The 14,802-nt window shown below is 36.5% G+C and overlaps 1 non-coding gene across 1 annotated transcript; it reads left to right on the forward strand.

Annotated features, from left to right (window-relative positions):
- The first annotated feature begins 621 nt into the window (after positions 1-621).
- Positions 622-723, forward strand: LOC115802418 (U6 spliceosomal RNA). The gene has a single exon (XR_004022884.1). It is a non-coding gene; the product is annotated as a U6 spliceosomal RNA (small nuclear RNA).
- The last annotated feature ends 14,079 nt before the right edge of the window (positions 724-14,802 follow it).

Below are 14,802 nucleotides of genomic sequence, written 5' to 3' on the forward strand. Positions count from 1 at the left end.
AGTGGAAGCCAGTGAAATAGAAAGTAAAGTAACAAAAAAGAGAACACATTCACATGTTAATAATTTGAAAAGATCATCAGTTTGGAGAAAACCATAGTTCTGTAGATCAAGATGAAAGAGAAAAACCACAAACTATCAATATTAGGAATGAAAGAGAGAACATCCCTACTGATCTTACAAACATTAAAACACAATAAGGCAATTTTGTTGATAACCCTGTGCCGATACGTTTGACAATTTAGATGGAAATTTTTAAAATAAAGTTATTTATTTATTTACTTTTGGCCGCGTTGGGTTTTCGTTGCTGCGTGCAGGTTTTCTCTAGTTACAGAGAGAGGGCGCTACTCTTCATTGCAGTGTGGAGCATGGGCTCTAGGCAGATGGGCTTCGATAGTTGTGGCATGCTGGCTCAGTAGTTGCGGCTTATAGGCTCTAGAGCACAGGCTCAGTAGTTGTGGTGCATTGGCTTAGTTGTTCCACGGCATGTGGGATCTTCCCGGACCAGGGCTCGAACCCGTGTCGCCTGCATTAGCAGGTGGATTCTTAACCACTGAGCCACCAGGGAAGTCCCCTTAGATGGAAAATTTATTGAAAGACACAAACTATCAAAACATACCCACAGTGCTCGCTTCAGCAGCACATATACTAAAATTGGAATGATACAGAGAAGTACATCCCCTGCACAAGGATGACACGCAAATTCGTGAAGCGTTCCATATTTTTGCAGCTCTATTTACAATAGCCAGGAGATGGAAACAACCTAAGTGTCCATCATCGGATGAATGGATAAAGATGTGGCACATATATACAATGGAATATTACTCAGCCATAAAAAGAAACGAAATTGAGCTATTTGTAATGAGGTGGATGGACCTAGAGTCTGTCATACAGAGTGAAGTAAGTCAGAAAGAGAGAGACAAATACCGTATGCTAACACATATATATGGAATTTAAGGAAAAAAAATGTCATGAAGAACCTAGGGGTAAGACAGGGATAAAGACACAGACCTACTAGAGAATGGACTTGAGGATATGGGGAAGGGGAAGGGGAAGCTGTGACAAAGTGAGAGAGTGGCATGGACATATATACACTACCAAACGTAAAATAGATAGCTAGTGGGAAGCAGCCGCATAGCACAGGGAGATCAGCTCCGTGCTTTGTGACCACCTAGAGGGGTGGGATAGGGAGGGTGGGAGGGAGGGAGATGCAAGAGGGAAGAGATATGGGGACATATGTATATGTATAACTGATTCACTTCATTATAAAGCAGAAACTAACACACCATTGTAAAGCAATTATACTCCAATAAAGATGTAAATAATAAAATACCCACAAAGAAATAGAAAATCTTGATAAGCACGTATCTATTAAACAATGTGAATTCATTGCTGCAAACCTACCCACCATCAAAACTCGAGGTGCAGTTAGTTACGGTGATGAATTCTATTAAATATTTGGGAAAACGGTAATACCATTATTACATAAACTCTTTCAGAAAACAGAAGGGAAGTATCTTTCAACTTTTTTTTGAAGCCAGAATAATCCTGATACCAAAACAAGACAAGCACATTAAAAGACAGTTTAATTTATAGACCAGTATAATTCATGGGCATAGATCCAAATATCCTTAACAAATTTTAGCAGAGAGAATCCAGAAATACATCAAAGAAATCAGAAGAGTTGCTTTTGGGGATGTTACTATGGAGAGGATGTTAGGAAGCCACATAAGCAAATGTTCTAGAGGGGTGGAAATATTCCATATCTTAGGTGTGTGGGTTATCTAGATGTATGCCTTTGTCAGAACTCATTGAACTCTATACTTAAGATCAGTGTATTTATTATAAAGGAAAAAATAGTAATTTACAATGGAGAAATCTGGCAGACACCTCCTTAACCAAGTTATCAATATTAACATCACCAGTAAGAAGATATAGTGATACCATGCACTGAGAACATAACATTATTTCTGTGTATTATCTTTTTAAATGTATAATCTCAATCTAAGGATGAGTAAACATCAGACAAACCTAAATTGAGAAACATTTTGCAAAATGACAGACTAGAACTCATCCAAAATGCCAACATCATAAAAGACAAGGAAAGTAGGAGAAAGGGAGGAACTGCCACAGATAAGAGGAGAGTAAGGAGACACAACAGCTAAGTGCAATATAAGAACTGAAATTGGATCCTGGAAAAGAAAAAAGAACATTAGGCAAAAGACTGGTTAAATTTGAGAAAGGCTTGCATTTAATTAATAGCAGCATAACAATGTCAATTCCTGGTTTTGACAATTGTGCTATGTTATTGAAGATGTTATCGTAGGTGGGGGAGGGAGGAATAAATTAGGAGTTTGGGATTAACATATATACACTACTATATATAAGATACATAATCAACAAGGACGTACTGTATAGCAGAGGGAACTCTACTCAGTATTCTGAAATAACCTATATGGGAAAAGAATCTGAAAAAGAATGTATGTATATATATATATATATATATATATATATATATATATATATATATATATAACTGAATCACTTTGCTGTACACCTGAAACTAACACAGCATTGTAAATCAACTCTACACCAATAAAATTTTTTTAAAAAATTTAAAAAGATGTTACCATAGGAAACTGGTTGAAACTTATACATTAACTCTGTACTATTATTTCAACTTTTCTGCAAGTCTAAGATTATTTCAAAACAAAAAGTTTAAAACAATTAGTATATATTGAAAAGCTATACAGGAAGAAAGGATACAGGAGACCCATGGGAAAAAAATGCACAGATGAAAAATAGATCTATGAATAAAGGAGAACCTGATATATAAAAACAGTATCATTTAGATCAGTGGAGAAGGGATGAAAAATTCAAAACAATAATTTGCCCACATGCCTTTTAAGTGCGATCCAGAGCCCACAGCCCAACTAACTTGTCTATTGGATTCTCATATTCTAGGCCACTAGTCATCTGCCTTAATCACCCCAGGGTCGGGTACCAGAAAACTAGAGACCCCAGAGCCAATGGAATTATTCAAACTACTCAATCCTAAAAATGTTTAACCTGCCTTGCCTGTTCCTTCCCATGGAAACCACAGTAAAGTTGACATCCGTAAGTATAACAAACTATATTTTCAATGACAGTTATCTCTGTTAGCCTTACCATTTTTAAATAATAATAAAACCTATTTTAAAACAACATGATACTATTATACATATATGCATTCTCCAGCTTAATTCCTACATGCAGACTCTGAGGAAAGTAATGAATTCCACTCTATATTTCATAAATAAAGAAATAGGAGCTTATAGAGACGAAGTAACTTCCCCAGAATTACAGAGCAGATAAGAGGCAAGAATCCAAGAATTAAACTCAGATCTACATAAAGTTAAATTTCACATTCATTATTTAGGGGATATGAATGAGATTTGCCCAAAAATTGTACCAGTGCTCTTTTAGTTTAGGAGTTAAAGGATACATCAGCTCTCAATGACATTTATGTAATGTCATCAAAGTTTAAAGATATCCCTCCATAATTTTGCTGTTTCCACTCTTTTTATGCTTAGTTTCTGGAATCACTGTTGCTTTTTCCTTGTTATCTGGATCTTTTCAAGGGTATTTTCATGGAGAGTTAAAGGGGGGTGGTTCTCAGATTCCATTACTCTTTATAATCCCTGTGAGTCAGTTCTTTACTTTTAAAATTTGGTTAATATGCCTGTGTTAGAATACACATGCACATCTAAATTAATTTCCCAGATCTTTAGTCTCCTAGCTCAGAACCCAAGAAAGGGGTTATGCACAGTCATTTGATCCATACCTTGACGTCACTAGCTGGAAGGATTTAGATTATTTGTGGCCAAAAATCAGAGAGCTGTGTTAAGTCAACCTTCTGATATGCAGGCTATTATGACATGAATTAACTGCACAATCAATCACCACATCACTAAGAAGGGGCAATAAGGCATTGCCTGTCTCCAAACACGATGCAGGATACATGGCACCACTTAAGAACTATTCTTTCAAAAACAAACAAAACATCTAATTCCAAATTTTAGCATATCTGTAGGGCCAATAATTAGTATATTAATAATAGTAAGGGACTTCCCTGGTGGTGCAGTGATAAAGAATCTGCCTGCCAGTTCAGGGGACACGGGTTCGGGCCCTTGTCCGGGAAGATCCCATATGTCGCTGAGCAACTAAGCCCGTGTGCCACAACTATGGAGACTGAGCTCTAGAGCCCACGAGCCACAACTACTGAGCCCACATGCCACAACTACTGAAGCCCGTGTGCCTAGAGGCCATGCTCCACAACAAGAGAAGCCACTGCAGTGAGAAGCCCACACACCGCAATGAAGAGTAGCTCCCGCTCACTGCAACTAGAGAAAGCCCGCACCCCAACGAAGACCTAACGCAGCCATAAAAAAAAAAAAAAATACTAAGGATAGAGAAACAAATAAATCAACATCACAAAGCAAACAGCAAAGAAAATTTAGAATGTTGGAAGTATTAGAGGACACGTGATCTGTTGTCTTTAGCAGATCAACAATATGTAATAGTATGGCTGTTTTAGATAAAAAGAGATGTAAGCAACATAACCACCTGGCAAGTGTGGACCTTACTTGGTTCCTATTTGAAAAAAATCAATTGTAAAAACATATTTCAAGACAATTGGAGAAATTTGGTTATATAGGAAAATATCCAGATAATTTTTTAAGGATATAAATTCTGACTGCTACAGGGGTGAAATAACAAAGTCGGGGTTTTGCTTTAAAATAATTAAGACAAAAAAAAAAGTATAGGTGAAACAAATGTAGCAAATCCTTAAAGAGTCACAACACGTTACAGTATAAAATCCTAAATAGGCTTTTAATGTTTCTCTTACAAAGATTGGGATAGAAGGATATTTAATCCAGAATTCACAGTTGATGAACTAGAATCTACTTCTTTTCCCCCAATATGAAGAGAGAGTATAATTTAAAAATTGTGTCCATTTTAACATTTTCTTACCTTTAGAAAATCTGGTATATAGTTCCTGAGGTTAGATTTTCTATCTGAGTTGGGAAAACGTAAACTTTGAAGAGAAAAAATAATAACCTGATCAATTCCATGTATTTTTGTTTTTATAAACAATATTTGGCAAGTATTGGGAGCATGTAACAGATAATGTCCCTATTATATAATACTATAGCTTTATAATATATGATAATACAGTGACATTCAAATATTCAAATGTCAATAAAATGACCTTCAAATATTAATTGAAATAAATAATCAGTGTGAAAGAAATAGAGTGAATAAAATGAAGAGTGCTGTCTACCTTAAACTCATTTCTTTTTCAGAGCATTTCTCCAACTTTAGGAAATATCAGATCTCTAAATTCCCTGTGTCTTGTGCTCTATAATTATTTAATTCCAGTATCCTAAGAGGATTTCTGAAGATTTTCACAAACAAGTGGATAATATTTTTTCAAAGAATTTGGTGAACAACTGTACAGAGTGATGTACAGAAAATAAACCACAGATTTGCCTCCTTTGTCATTTGTAGCTAAGGATCGTAAAGTCCTATTGTCCTAACCTCATTGTGGAGATCAAATAATGAGTGGAAGGGATAAATGATAAGCTTCAGGCTACAGGGATAGAGAACTGGTAAAATTTAAGTGTTCTCTTTAGTACAGTTCTCCTAGAATGTAAGGGATATATGAAATGTGGACATATGTGTACTTGATAGACAGTGATTTATAATAGAATAGGGCTTTCCAGTAAGAAGGAATATCCTAAAAAAAAATCTAGGCAAGTAGATTATCCACATGTACTTGGAAGAATAGCTCTAGTTGCACACGGGGTTCATATAAGGAAGCAGGAAATAATAATTTAGAAAAACATGGCATGGCCATATGGGGCAAGCCTCAATTTTTTCTTAAGAAACGTGTATAATCCCCAATGTAGAAACGCCATGGATTCTCTGGAAAGAAAATAGAGGTGATGCTCGTCATAATATGAATTTGAAATTGGACTTGGTAATTAACCACAAGCAACAAGAGAAAAGGGAAGTTGAAATGACTAAGATTTTGAGGTAATCACAACAGCAACAAAAATCATAGCTTGTACCTAACTTTAAAAAAGAATAGCTTTCCTCCATTTACTTATCAAACATTATTGTGCTAAACAACCTCTGCTTTGAAATGTAAATATTGATGATATTTTATACTTTTCTTCTGTACTAAATAGTGGGAAAGAAAAAACAAGGCAGTTCATGTTTTCTTGCTGTTTTCTTTCTTGGGTTTTTTTTTTAGTCAGAGGTTTTCCAAATAATTTTTGAAGGAATATGTAAAAATCCTGAAATATCACCTATCCAGATCTGGGTTCAGACATAGAAGATAGTTTTATTTCTTCCAATAATGACAAAAACAACACTAAATATTATGTTCATTTCTGTCTCTAATCTGGTATATATCTTAAACAAAACTACTTAAAATCTGTGAGATTCATTTACTTCTATGGGGCTAATAATGGCTTAAGTTTATTTAAGGAATAAGTGAGATTTTTATATACACTGGCGCACGTCTAAGTAGTAGAGTCCAAACCAGAGTAGGTATAGCCTTCCAACCCACAGTAGATACTGTGCTAATGATAGAGGTGATGAAGTTGTAAAAGGGAGGTCAATGTGAGAAAATGTAAATGAAGTCAAAATTAGGCAAGTGGACTTTTCCTTCAGAAACCAAGCAAAGAGCAAGACAGCTTTTGCACTAATAATCAAGAAAGATTTGCTGTACACTCTCCTCTTCCAGGAATGAAAATAAAACAATTTTAAAGGGCGTGAGTGGCAGAAATGCAATTCATTAAATGAAAGTAGCATCAATGTAATGAACTGGAAAAGAGAAAGAAAGTGAAAAGGAGAAAGACTATGGAGTATCAGCGAGAATAGGATGACGAGAATTATTTTACACAATTCTCTAGGAAGGCCAGGAATTCCATATTCAATAGATCTATCTGTAAACTCTATTCCATCTCCCTACAAGATCAAACTTGAATGAGGAGAAAAAAAAAAAAAAAACTTAACTGAAATCTGTGAAACTCTTAATGTGAGTTTTCCATTACAGATTTCCTGAAATTTCACCTGCTTGTCCACTTGGACATCAGGGCCTTTTCACAGAAAGAAAGACCAGAGACTAAACTCATTTGCAATGATGACTTCTGGCTTTTCCATTAACTATTGAGAACTATCACTAAAGAAAACAAACCTGATATTCAAGGAAGTCCATGATTATTCTCCAGTATGTGTTTCAGGAGGCATGTTCTCAGCTAACCCAAGCTCTTTCTTCTGAGCCTTCTTTCCAATGAAGAAGGCAGCTCACTTACACTGCAAATCTGAATAATCTATTTGTTTAAAAACATCTGAGGCCTCAAGCATCATAGCTAATGATTTTAAATGGCAAGCCAGAGTTCTTGCAAATCAAAATATCGTGAGGGTACAACATATTTGGGCTAATAATTTGGAGACGTTTTGGCCCTGCATTTATATGAGTATCTGAACAATGATTGCTTAATCATCACAAATTTTTATCAATGGCTGAGAAATAATTGTAGAATACAGATGAACAGTACTCACACAATTAGTAGCTGTATCATGTTAGCAAGTGATCTAAACTCTCAGGGCTTTAATTGAATCGTCTTTAAAATGAAGACAGTTTAGGGACTTCCCTGGTGGCGCAGTGGTTGAGAGTCCGCCTGCCGATGCAGGGGACACGGGTTTGTGCCCCGGTCCGGGAAGATCCCACATGCCGTGGAGTGGCTGGGCCTGTGAGCCATGGCCGCTGAGCCTGCGCGTCAAAAATAAAGACAGTTTACATTGTTGAAACTTTAATGCAATAGTTCCAAACAAAATTCCTTCCGTATTTATATGTCATATTTGAATTTATATATTACTATTCACTTAATTCAGAAGAGGAAGCTAGAGAAAAGATATATAAAAATAAATTGTTTGCATTAATAATATTATGGTATATAAATTGTTTGGAGTGGGAGCTGGATGTTATCATGTCAAAAAGCGAAAACTGTTGATTAGAAGTTATTTTGCTCACTCTGTCTTTTTTGAGAGGGTTAATGACAGACATTAGCTTGCTCCAGGCCACGTAGCTCATATCAGAGATCAGGGATTCAAACTTAGAATCCAGTGGTCTTCCCACTTCTGAATTAAGTGCTTTAATTTTAACTTGGTCTTTAATTCAATCATCTAAGATGGTATATTTGATCTGTAGCATCTCTGGCAGGGGCTACTCTTTGTCCTCAATTATTAATAGAACTTCAGGGTCTGCTGCTTACATATCATTCCTGGCTTCTCTTCATTTTATCTCTGATACCTGTGAAAATAATCATACTGCCCAAAATTTATTTAGAAAGTATTTTAATTTCATAATTAAATGCTCCACATAATTGCTGTACGAGGAAGGCAAGGAAGATATTATCACTCCTGTTTCACTGAAGTTAAATGATTTTCCCCATGTTGCAGAGAGACCAAGTTTCCTGTTTCTAATTCTAGAGTGATTTCCAACACCCCGAACAGCTGCAGGGACACCAAGATGGATGACCTGCTTCCACCAACCTGACACGTAACCTCTCTACCACCACAAACGGGCAAAAATTACAAAAAAGTTGGCAGCCTGAAACATATAGCCCCTTCTCTAAAGAACATAAACATAATTATATATTAAATTACACACTCATTTAAAAATCTCATTAAGGTGTTTTGAAATAATTTTACTATTTCCAAATAATGTCAGGTATAGCAGAGGATGGGGAAGGAGAGAGGTGATAAGCTCTTGGGTTCTCAGTCAGACAAATTCATCATAGAAGAACCAAATATATCTCTTTCCCCTTTGGGAGCTCCTTATCTATCAAATGATGCTAATTCAACTTGACTAATAACTTCATTCTCAAAGTATGTTGGTGAAGAATGGTAGTCCTCATGAAAGAGAGTCAGAAAGGACACTGGCTGCTGCTTTATACTCACTAAGTATGTTGTTTAACTTATTTAGTGGATAAGTAAGGATATTCAAGTTAATTCATATCTCAGAGCTCTAATTTTATTTTCTAAATGCATTAAGATTTGTGATAGATTTTACTTTATTTTAAAAAGCAAATACTAAAAGTATATTCCTAACAATCAGTTTAAAACTTGAAAGTATATGTTGTCTTGTATAAAGAATTTCACTTTTCTATTCATTTTTATTATTATTCCTGAAAGACTGTATCTGTATTTATTGTGGAACCAAAACTGTCAGGGGCTTCTCTTTCATATACTTTAATCTTCTCTGCTCATTCCCTTATGAGCTACATGGTTACTTCTGCACAAACATTGAAATAAAGTGAAAAGATAATTTTGGTAAAGAAAAAGAATATAACTGCACATAATCTGCCAGACCTCCTTGATTTTAATGTGACAGTTATTATGGATTAGGCTTTTCTAAGGCAGTGCCCTCCTAAATAGTTCACTGGCAGGAGAAGTTATAAAACAAAACAAAATCAATTTCCTTGAAGATGCCATTTATCATGAATATGAGACTCCTTGAGGTTGAGTCATCCTGTTTCAATATCAGTGTACTTTTGATTTTTATTGTATTAATTTGGAAATATCATGATATTAGAGTGGTTCAATAGATTCCTGACTCTTCTTGGTGAGCATTTGACAAATTCTCATGAGAAGGATAAATGAATGAATGAATGAATCAATGGCTGAATAAAATCTTTACAATTATTTTTCTTTGAAGAAAAAAGTAACTTCTTACTCTGAGGGGAAAAATTCATATAATGTTTATTGTTCTGTGTTTTTCTTGTTATTATTTTTGCTTTTCCAAAAAAATAAGAATACAAGTTATGTCATAGGTCCAGAGGTCTGAATTTATTCTAGGAATAGACTCTAAAAGCATTTTAGTTTTTCTCTTTTTTATTTCTCAAGTTAGTAAAACTTACAATCTACTGTTTAAAGTCAATCTGATACATTTTAGTAGTGTCAAAGAACATACAGAACAAAGGCCCAAAAGGCACATAGAACTACATAGTTCATCTCCGGGACCTATGACAACGTGGGAAAACATAGTTTAAAACAGTGCCTTGTTTCTGACAAGAAGAATTAGAAGCAAATTCTCCCCACACAAGCTCACCTGCATCACCATCTGTTTGGAAGAAAAGCATCTCCTGAGGAAAAAAAGAGAGATTGAACCTGACAGCCTGAACCATCTCTGTGCTGTACCTACCACCATAGAGTTTCAAGGATATTCACACATGACTGATGTGCTGGGGCAACCCTGAAAAAGAACAAAGGGAAGGTGGAACAGAGCACAGGGAAGCCTCGGTAAAGGAAAAAGGCCACAGCTAGTCAGCACTAAGCAGAAAGATCAAAGGAGTATTGGTTTTGCATTTAGGAGAGTGCTCATAGAGAAGAAAATTCTGTCCCAGACACATTTGCAGCATATATGTTTCCTGAAGAACGATAGCTGTGTATGTAATTTGAGAGACCTATACCCCTGAGAGTTGTAACGCATCAATGCTCAAGCGCTTGCCTGAGCTTTGCTGGGAGACATTTAGGCAGGCAAACTGCTGAAATGTTCCCCTCCTGTCACCAGAGCAACAATGGATTCAGCAAACTGATAAGTATTTGCGCTGAGAAGCAGAAGTCAGCATGAGGGGCATTGCACAAGCAGAACTCCTGGAATCACATGTGGGCAATTGATCTGTGCTCGAAGCCTAGCTGCTGAACTCATGGTCATCAGAGGAGGTGAGTTCCTGATTCACTGGCAGGTACAACTAACAGTGCAAAATGACCAAGACTTACATAAACATTCTTGAGTTTCATGGAACATGTGCTAAGGAGAAGTCTGGGGAATACTGGATTTCTTATAAGTAAACCATAGAAAACCTCAGAGTCGTAGTAAAGTGGGCATTAATATACATGGGGCAGCATTAGTACTTGTGAAGCATGATTCATTCGGATTATATAGAAATATTAAGAGAAAATGGGAAATGGCAAAGAAGAGTTATTATATCTTGGCCATATAAAAAGACTTTAGGTGCAGTTGGCACTGAACCAAGGACACGCCCCCCTCAAAACAAACAAACAAACAGTTAATTTTCAGGCAGAGGTGGAGGAGACATATTTAGGCTGAAGTCTTAAATAAGCAAAGGCATAGAAATGAAAAGTGGAAAGGATATTTGTCAATGTCCAGAAACATTTGTGATTATCACTACTGGTGGGGTGGGATGGGAGAGTGTGATCTTGGTTTCTACTGAATAGAGGCCAAGGGTGCTGCTAAAAATCCTTCAGTGCATAGGACAGTCCCCAACAATAATAAGTATCTGACCCAGAATGTCAGTAGTGCTGAAGTTGGGAAACCTTGTCCTAATGCATTCCCTTCCACTGGTATAATAAAATATGCTAGCTCGTCAATGGGGCAGTTTTAATAATTGCACTTTTACTATATACCAGGCTCTCTGTGCACCTCCTACCACCAGTGATGAGGGCATTATTGTGAGCTGGGTGATGAGTCCTCACCATCTAACTTTAAGATCCCATACTGGTGTCTACTTTTTCTGACCACTTCTGATACCAAATGTTGCAGCCTGGGTTCCCTGGGAAGCATACTCTGACGTATGGGGCATACAGAGATTAGTGTGCAGGAAGTTTATTAGGGAGTGTTCTTGAGATCAACCCCTGTGGAAGGGAAGGAAAGGAAGCAGGATTGGGCTGAGAGAGAAGCTAAACTCTGACAGTCTCAACAGAGGTTTCAGCCAAAATGCTTAAAGTTTTGAAATTGAGATGAATGTTCAGAGCTGTCCTGAGATGAGGTGAGGGGAGAGGACTTTCATACTGCATGTAATTAGTTATTGGAAACACACTACTTGAGGAAGAGCACATGACCTTGGACTAAGTGACTCTTTTCAGACTAGACAACCTCTTTAAGGAGTTAACAGCTGAAGATCTTCTTCTGGCAGTATTTCCAGAAGTTGGAGGAGTGAGTTCCATTTTCTTGAAGGGAGATTTAGGTTGTAAATCCCTGTATCAGTGACTGTAGTCTTTGCCCTAGGTACGTTATTAAAAGATGTTCTTTTCCTGTAAGTTTGTTTAAAGATAATTAAAAACATTAAAATAACAACTTTTGTTTGCTTCCTCAGTCTTCTTTTTCCTTTCCTAAATGCGATTCATTCAATACTGAATTCCTGTATTATGTTTACTCTTCTCTTTCTTGCTAAAGGGAGGGAGGGACCCATCTGAAAATTCCAACCATGTCTGATTAATCTCAAACTTATATTTCCATCTGTAATATCGTGAGCTCTTAAAACCCTTGGAATTTCCTAAATAATGGGACTGATCAAGGTGTCTTTTTTCATGTCAGATCTTTAGACTCCCACCTAAGAATGAGCGCTGGTTGCCAGGAGAACCAACCATATGATTAAAGAGTTGAAACTTTCAGTCTCACCCCACCCACACCTCCATCTCCAGAGAAGGGAGAAAGGCTGAAGATTGAGTTCAGTTGACAATGGCCAATGATTTAATCAATCATGCTTATATAGTGATGCCTGAATAAAACCCCACAAGGACAGGGTTCTGAGAGTTTCCAGGTTAGAGAACACATAGAGATTGGGGAGAGTGGGGCCTGGAGAGGGTATGGAAGTGCCGCACTCTTTCTCCATACTTTGTCCTATGCATCTCTTCCATTTGGCTGTTCCTGAGTTATATTCTTTTATAATAAACTGGTGATATAATAACATGTTACTCTGAGTTCTGTGAGCTGCTCTAGCAAATTAATTGAACTCAAGGCAGGAGTCTTGGGAACCTCGGGTTTACAGCTAGTTGGTCAGAAGTATAGGTAACCACCTGAACTTGCCACTGACATCTGAAGTTGGAGGCAGGGTGTGGAGGGGCAGGTGGCAGTCTTGTAGAACTGAACCCTTAACCTGTGGAATCTGATGTGATCTCCACGTAGTGTCAGAATTGAGTTAAATTTTGGGATACCCAGCTAGTGTCCTGAGGATTGCTTGTTGGATGGGGAAGTACTCCCACCCACTAACCCTCCTGCCCCTCAACACACTGAAGTTTGTACCAGAACCAATTTACTACCTTTGAACACTCTCCTATATCTCCAACTGCACTGAATCTTTCTATACTAGTGAAAGAATGAAAGAAAAGGCAGCCCCGGACATTTAGAAGCTTGCCCGGCACTCACAACCAGCCATGTTATTCTATTAAATATAAACAATTTTACTTATCATAAACCCCAGAGAAGGTTACATTCAGACCATGATAAAATGAGAAAAAGTATGGTTACTTCATAATTATGTATAAGCACAAACAAAAGTAAGGTGACTGGGCCACCCACAAAAAACCAAATTTCCTCTATCTTGGCCTAAATGAATAATTGCTATTTCTTTACCAATCACAATTTTTGTATCATCATTCTAGTCTCTTTTCTATATAGATAAGACTTATTAAGGTACAATAAAAGAACTGCTCTTCTTACTAAAAAGCCCCATTTCTTCCTACCCTCTCCCAAGTCTTCCTCCAAATCAAAGCCTAAATCCTATACTTTAAGATTTTTTTCTACTACCCTCTTGAGTCAAACCATGATTCCTCATGGTTGTATTCTCCTTCATTGTGATAAGTAATAGAACCAACTTGTTCAATACAAGTATGTTCCTAGTGGTCTTTGGCTGAAGAGCAATGACAATGGATAGTTTGCTTATGCCTACTGATGCCAAAACCTAAACTGATAATATAAGTCCTTAAGAAGAGGGACCTTTTTATGTCAGAAAGACCACTGAAATTAGATTCAGAAAATCTGGCTTTAGATTCCAGGAATATATCCATAAAACCAAAAATACTAACTTGAATAGATATCTTCACCCTTATATTCATAGCAACATTATTTACATTATTCAAGACATGGAAAAAACACAAGTGTCCACTGATAGATGAATGGATAAAGAAGTTGTGATATGTATGTGTGTGTGTGTATATATATATATATATATATACATATATATATGTATATACTCACACAATGGAATATTATTCAGCTATAAAAAATGAGGAAATCCTACTGTACAACAGCGGTTGTATGCATATGTTCAAAAGGAATCATTTCCCTATCTGTTCATGTTTCTGAGTTTAGGACAACAAAATGAATATAACAACTTTAGAGAACCTTTGGATAACTTTATCCTTTACCATCCTCTTCTCAATTTTATGGTTGGTAAACTTTCTGAATATGTTGAAAAAATTGAGCTTAGCATTCTAGCACTGATTCCCTTCTAGAAAGAAATGTCTTGAAGTTTAATGTGTATTTCAGATTCTTCTCTATTCTAGTAAATGAATAGATATCTAATGTGAAGGCTTGGAAATGTGTACCACATAAAATGGCTGGAAAAATTTAACAATGAAATAAGAGCTAGAGAACTCTCCATAAAGAGAGAAAGTTACATGGCTGGCATTTCATCATATTCTTTTCCTTCTATCTTGACTATTTTTCTTGAGTTCAACTCTGGCGTATGCTGAGAGAATCATGTAATTTACATTGACTCTCCTGTTCTCTTCCACAGCTAATTCTATCTGATACAGTAATATGACTTTTATTTTCCAGAGCAGCAAGAAGTAGCTTAGAAGTTTCCCTCTTAACTTCCACTGCTTGTTTTCTCAGAATCTGAAATGTATTGTGCATGCAGGAAAGATCAAACTGCATTAGAGTTGGCTGCCCTTATTATTTTCTTAAAAACAAAAGAACACTTGAATGTTCCATATCCTTCTAAC

The sequence above is a fragment of the Delphinapterus leucas genome, chromosome 4 (assembly GCF_059928025.1).
Source record: "Delphinapterus leucas isolate spDelLeu-1000000601 "Yukka" chromosome 4, BTC_Dleu_Yukka2, whole genome shotgun sequence".
Classification (NCBI taxonomy): domain Eukaryota; kingdom Metazoa; phylum Chordata; class Mammalia; order Artiodactyla; family Monodontidae; genus Delphinapterus; species Delphinapterus leucas.